Raw genomic sequence first — 6881 nt, 5'->3', positions numbered from 1 at the left:
AGGTGTAGTGCTGGTGTGGTGCAGGTATAGTGCTGGTGAGGTGTAGAGTGATGGTGTGGTGCAGGTGTGTGCTGGTGTGTGGTGCAGGTGTAGTGCTGGTGTGGTGCAGGTGTGGTGCTGGTGTGTGGTGCAGGTGTGGTGCTGGTGTGGTGCAGGTATAGTGCTGGTGTGGTGCAGGTGTGGGGTGATGGTGTGTGGTGCAGGTGTGGTGCTGGTGTGGTGCAGGTGTGGTGCTGGTGTGGTGCAGGTGTGGCGCTGATGTGGTGCAGGTATTGCTGGTGGTGCAGGTGTAGTGCTGGTGTGTGGTACAGGTGTAGTGCTGGTGTGGTGCAGGTATAGGTGCTGGTGTGGTGCAGGTGTAGTGCTGGTGTGGTGCAGGTGTAGTGCTGGTGTGTGGTGCAGGTGTGGTGCTGGTGTGGTGCAGGTGTAGTGCTGGTGTGGTGCAGGTGTAGTGCAGGTGTAATGCTGGTGTGGTGCAGGTATAGTGCTGGTGTGGTGCAGGTATAGTGCTGGTGTGGTGCAGGTATAGTGTTGGTGTGGTGCTGGTATAGTGCAGGTATAGTGCTGGTTTGGTTCTGGTATAGTGTTGGTGTGGTGTAGGTGTAGTCCAGGTGTGGTGCTGGTGTGGTGCAGGTATAGTGCAGGTGTGGTGTAGGTGTATAGGGGATATTTTTGGTGCAGGTGTATAGTTTAGGTGTATGGTGCAGGTATATAGTGTGTTTATGGTGCAGATATATAGTGTGTTTATGGTGCAGGTGTGTGGTGTACGTATATGGTGCAGGTATAGTGTGTGTTTGTGGTGCAGGTATATAGTGTGTTTATGGTGCAGGTGTGTGGTGTAGGTATTGGGTAGACGGTGAAGGCAAGTGGACCAATAACTGCTGCTGCTTATTAATGTAAACTACTGGAGGAAATTGTCAATGGAACAATGTTAAGGAAATAGTTTGATAGTTTGAGGTATTTTATTACTTTCCTGTTGAGTATTTGTTACTTTTACGTTTGATAAGTTTTGTTACTTGTGGAATAAGTTACTTGACGTTACTTTTAGTTTGTTATTTTTTAGATAAACTTTTAAATTTCTGTAGTTTTTATCAATTTTATGATAATTTGACTTATTTTGGTTCCTTATGAAAAAGTTTTGGTACTTTTGTGTGTTTGTGTTTTGACAGACTTATCTTAGTTCTGTAGTTTTTTTAATAATTTTCCCGAAGTTTAGGGATTTTAGTACTTTTATATAAGTTAGGTTACTTTTGTTAGTTTACTGCCATGATAAAGTAGGAGTAGTTAGTCCTGGGTAATAAATGAGCAGCCATTAACAAGAACTTCCTATTATAGTTTTAAAAAATTTATTCATATTTTACATTAATATTTAGTCTTTATTCGAGTTTTTACACATTATGAATTATTCTTTTACAAATAAAGGATCCAGCAGCTCGTGTGGTGGACTACCACCTCGTTACTGCCTTGCTGGTATTTAACGTAGATGGTAGTTAAGCTCCTGTCATCCATTTGAGGTGATTTTGGGTCAATTTTATTTAAGATAAAAAAATTGGCCGTTATTTAAGAATGTTGGGTTTCCTTGGCCAGTAATCTGTTTTTCTTATTGTATTTGGTGGCATTTAAACCTAAGCTACACCATATCATCTTGTGCGACCACTAAATGTCAATATCAGCAGTTATAAGAATTAACCCTATGTAATTAATATTTTAGATTTCCTCGAGTTAATTTACCATGTATGTTATTACCCATTAGTGACTCAAGTGGTATTATCAAGTTGTTGCAATTGACCAGATTTAACTTCTAGTGAAGCCAAATTTGCTAGATCTCGATTGGGAGTGAGACTACAATGCCATGAAGTATCCATATTTTATTATTTTTTATACAATTTATTCATATTTTGTCTTTATACCAGTTTTATTAATTTTATTTATTCACTTTACAGGTGACGGCTTCAGCTGGTGGTTACTGTAGTGTTAAGACAGCCACCATATTGCTGCCTCACTGATCATGGTTAATAACTGAAGTTCCTCGTGTCAACCATTGAGGTAAGATTTGGGAGTTTTTTTTATTTTTACTTCATTAAGTTTTATGGAAAAATTATTTCTTTGACCATAAGATTGTATTTAAATGTTTGGAGATGTGCGAGTTTCTGTATAATATAATACACTGTACAGTACTGTATACAGTGGTCCCTCGGTTAACGAGCACAATCCGTTCCAGCAGGTTGCTCCTTAACCGAAAATCGTGTTAACCGAAACCATTGTTTCAATGGGTTTTTGGGTAATTGTTTCCAGCTCACCGAAAATTGCCTAAATTCAACAAAAATTTTAGAAATTGACACTTAGCTTGAGGTGTGTATGTAGAAGGCTCCTGGATGGTGATGATGATGTGAATTTGAAGTGGGAGGAGGAGAAGGGAGAAGAGAAGGAAGTGGAGGAGAAGCATTTCTTGGAAGGTGAGTCACCTTCCATGAAAATGTTGAACCTCTGGACTGACAGATTCTCCCTCATGAACATCCTCTCTCCTTCTTGAAGTGGAAGGCTGAGGGCTAGCATCATCTCTCTCCTTCTTGAAGTGGAAGGCTGAGGATGGCATCTTGTTCCTCTGCCTTTACTGAAAAAGTGTCAATGTGGTCTGTGGGGCATCTGTCCTCCTCACCATTAACTTATGTTTAAAGAAGGAGACACAAAGTTAGTTCAGTTTTTCCCACATCTGGGTGCTTTGAAGCCAGTTCCTGGACTTCTCCCAGTAGTAAATCACATGTTTCAACTGTTTAGCTGACATATGGTCTTAACATTTCCTCCTCTCACCACTGTCAGCCTCACCTGTAACATCTCATCCAGTTGCTTCAAGTCATCAGGAGTAAGTTCCTCCTCATGAGACATCACAAGCTCTTCCACATCCTCCTCCTCCACTTCAAGGCCCAATGACTGACCAATGGACACAATCTCTAGTCCAACTCTGTTTCTTCCTCAATCCTCAAAATCATGGACTACTGATGGCCACGTGCTTTCCATGCAGAATTGAGGGATCTAGTGGAGACTTCTTGCCATGATCATGATCAATTTTACAGCCTCCAGGACGTTGAATTGTGTCTCACAGAACTGTTTCAGTGTTATTTCAGGATCAGTGGAAGTTGCCTGATGACACCTCCTAAACATTTTCTTCATGTACAACTTCTTGAAGTTGCTGATCACATTCTGGTCCATTGGCTGTATGATTGATGTAGTGTTGGGAGGCAAAAACAACACTTTGACAAAGTCAAATTGATACTCCAAATTGCTGGCAAGGTCAGGGTCATGACCAGGAGCATTATCCATGAGGAGAAGAGCCTTTAAAGGAGTTTATTGGTGGTTAGGTAGCTCTTGACAGAAGGGCAAAACACATCAACAGCCCATTCATTAAAGAGCTGTCTTGTCACCCATGCCTACGGTTGGACCTCCAATAAACTGCTTTGTTCTTACCACTTTCTGTTGCTTGTACACCTGGGGTTCTCAGAGTGGTAGACAAGCATGGGCTTCAGTCGAAATCCCTGAAACATTGGCACCAAGCAATAGAGTGAGACGGTCTTTCATTGGTTTATGCCCAGGTAAAGAGGCTTCATCTCTGGTGATGAATGTTCTTTTGGGCATCTTTTCCAGAACAGCCCAGTTTCGTCCATTGAACACTTGCTGGGGAAGATAATTTTCTTCTTCCATGAGTTCTTTAAATTCCACTAAAAACTTTGCTGCCCTTCTTTATCAGCACTAGCAGCTTCACCATGCCTAACAACACTGAAAATGTCACTTCTTTCTTAAATTTTGAACCAGCTTTTGCTGGCCTGAAAATCATCAAATTCTGTGCCTGAAGAACCAAGTTGATCTGCCTTTAAATGTTCGTAAATCTCCTGGCTCTTTCACAAACTGAATCACCATCTGTTTTTCCCTAATCCAGATGATAAGTAACCTCTCAGTTTCTGCAATTAGGGATCTACCTTTAAACACTCTGGTAGATTTGTCTCTCACTTTCACTTCTTTAAATTTGTCTTTCTGTGCAAGAATTGTCGACACAGTTGATGTCTACATGCCATATTCTTTGCATAGCGCATTTGTTCTAATGCCTTTTTCATGTTTTCTTATAATTTCCTGCTTGGTTTGGATTGAAATCGCTTTTCTTGATCTCTTAGGCCCCATGCTGGATTCAAACAATGTCAACATTGCTTTCTTTTGTAGTTCAAAAGATGTTACCGTAATCGCTTTTCGAATGGTTTTCAGTTAAAAAGCTGTTGTATTACAATAATATTCCCTCCTAATTGACTTGAATGGAAATATACAATATTTTTGTTGAAACTACCCGCCTTTCAGTGTAAAGTGTCGTAATAATAAATGGCAAACAATTTGCCTTCGGCACTTGGTGTTTCAGGCACTAGCAGCCTCAGTTTATAGGACGTAGAGTGTTTTTACTGAAGGTTTTGTTGTTCCATTACCTCAAAACTTGGGTCGACCTATAAACGAGGTAGAATTATAGACGAGTATACAGTATACGGTATTTTAATATACCGAGTGTTTTAATGTTTCACCACCACCGGCGAAGACTAAACCACAGGATGTAGAGGTTCGGACTTTATACCAGGCGTTTAAGACGACCCTAATTTGGGCTGATTTTTTTTGGGTTCAAATTCCGTCTTATGCGCCGATACATACGGTACTGTATGTCTATGGCTTACCAGTATCTGTCGGTGATACATACGGTACTGTATGTCTATGGCTCACCAGTATCTGTCGGTGATACATACGGTACTGTATGTCTATGGCTCACCAGTATCTGTCGGTGATACATACGGTACTGTATGTCTATGGCTCACCAGTATTCGTCGGTGATACATAATGGGTACTGTATGTCTATGGCTCACCAGTATCTGTCGGTGATACATACGGTACTGTATGTCTATGGCTCACCAGTATCTGTCGGTGATACATACGGTACTGTATGTCTATGGCTTACCAGTATCTGTCGGTGATACATACGGTACTGTATGTCTATGGCTCACCAGTATCTGTCGGTGATACATACGGTACTGTATGTCTATGGCTCACCAGTATCTGTCGGTGATACATACGGTACTGTATGTCTATGGCTCACCAGTATCTGTCGGTGATACATACGGTACTGTATGTCTATGGCTCACCAGTATCTGTCGGTGATACATACGGTACTGTATGTCTATGGCTCACCAGTATCTGTCGGTGATACATACGGTACTGTATGTCTATGGCTCACCAGTATCTGTCGGTGATACATACGGTACTGTATGTCTATGGCTCACCAGTATCTGTCGGTGATACATACGGTACTGTATGTCTATGGCTCACCAGTATCTGTCGGTGATACATACGGTACTGTATGTCTATGGCTCACCAGTATCTGTCGGTGATACATACGGTACTGTATGTCTATGGCTCACCAGTATCTGTCGGTGATACATACGGTACTGTATGTCTATGGCTCACCAGTATCTGTCGGTGATACATACGGTACTGTATGTCTATGGCTCACCAGTATCTGTCGGTGATACATACGGTACTGTATGTCTATGGCTCACCAGTATCTGTCGGTGATACATACGGTACTGTATGTCTATGGCTCACCAGTATCTGTCGGTGATACATACGGTACTGTATGTCTATGGCTCACCAGTATCTGTCGGTGATACATACGGTACTGTATGTCTATGGCTTACCAGTATCTGTCGGTGATACATACGGTACTGTATGTCTATGGCTCACCAGTATCTGTCGGTGATACATACGGTACTGTATGTCTATGGCTCACCAGTATCTGTCGGTGTCTATTTATTATTTAGAGAATGTATATAAAGGTGACTTATAACTTACAGCCACAGCGTAATTAATGTTTTAAAATATTCTAAATATCTTTAATTATTCCAAGAGTCATTAATTAACACCAATTACCTTAATTATTAACCTGTGAACAGATCCTTAATCAGCATGTAAAGTTGTCCCTCTGTGTTGCTTTATGTATTTATAAGCCACATCATTTACATAGAGTTTAATAAGTGGTAAAAAATATTGGTTTTCTGAGACATGAATTTGCTAGGTGAGCGTTGTAGGGTTTGTTGAGGGATCCCAAGAGCTAGTTTGAACTAACGGGAAAACCTGTTAATGTGGCGCCTCTGAATCCCCTTAGGTGCCGGTAACTGGGATTCTACCTGTCTGTCTGTCTGTCTAAACTACTGTATTAATGTACCACTAATTTACTTGGGAATATTAAGGCAAAAATGTCAAGCATGGAAGGTTTACAGTCCCAAGAAAGTTGATATAAACCAACTTGTATCAAACACACATCTTCATGACTATTAATTTATGGACATTTTTTTTATCATAAACTTGTGTAAATTGAATTTTTTTGTTTGTTACAGATGAGTTAACGACCCTTGGGGAATTGAACAGCGCCATAACAACTGAAAATGATAACTACAGACTGAGACAGATGTAATGAGACAAATCTCACAAGAAGAAGATTACATATAGGTAGAATATTGATAGTATAAGAGTATAAAAGAGAGGAAGATTTGGTAGCGTGGCCATGATAGTTATTTACACTTATCGTATCTTATACGTCAATACACATCTATTACGTCTTAAGGGCGACTTCTCAAACACCGCTTCGTTACAACTCTTTATTAATTACGAACATGACATGGACACATTAATAACACCTTCTATTGAAGTTACTAGGACATTATATTTACGTTACTAGGACATCATATTACGTTACTAGACACTCTGATTCTCGGACACGAACATGAAATGAATACACTTCCCACGTAGGTAACTCATCCCATGGAAAGCTCTGACAAACACTCACGTGACCTAGGGGA

The 6881-nt window shown here is 40.6% G+C and overlaps 1 long non-coding RNA gene across 1 annotated transcript in view; it reads left to right on the top strand.

Moving 5' to 3' along the window:
* Positions 1-6558, top strand: part of LOC121863907 — a 10241-nt gene extending 3683 nt beyond the window's left edge. The window contains exons 2-3 of the long non-coding RNA XR_006088471.1: positions 1944-2046; positions 6420-6558. This is a non-coding gene — a long non-coding RNA (uncharacterized LOC121863907). The remainder of the gene's footprint in view (positions 1-1943; positions 2047-6419) is intronic.
* The last annotated feature ends 323 nt before the right edge of the window (positions 6559-6881 follow it).

The sequence above is a fragment of the Homarus americanus genome, unplaced genomic scaffold (genome assembly GCF_018991925.1).
Source record: "Homarus americanus isolate GMGI-L3 unplaced genomic scaffold, GMGI_Hamer_2.0 scaffold48354, whole genome shotgun sequence".
NCBI lineage: Eukaryota > Metazoa > Arthropoda > Malacostraca > Decapoda > Nephropidae > Homarus > Homarus americanus.
This window is presented reverse-complemented; position numbering and strand designations above follow the sequence as displayed.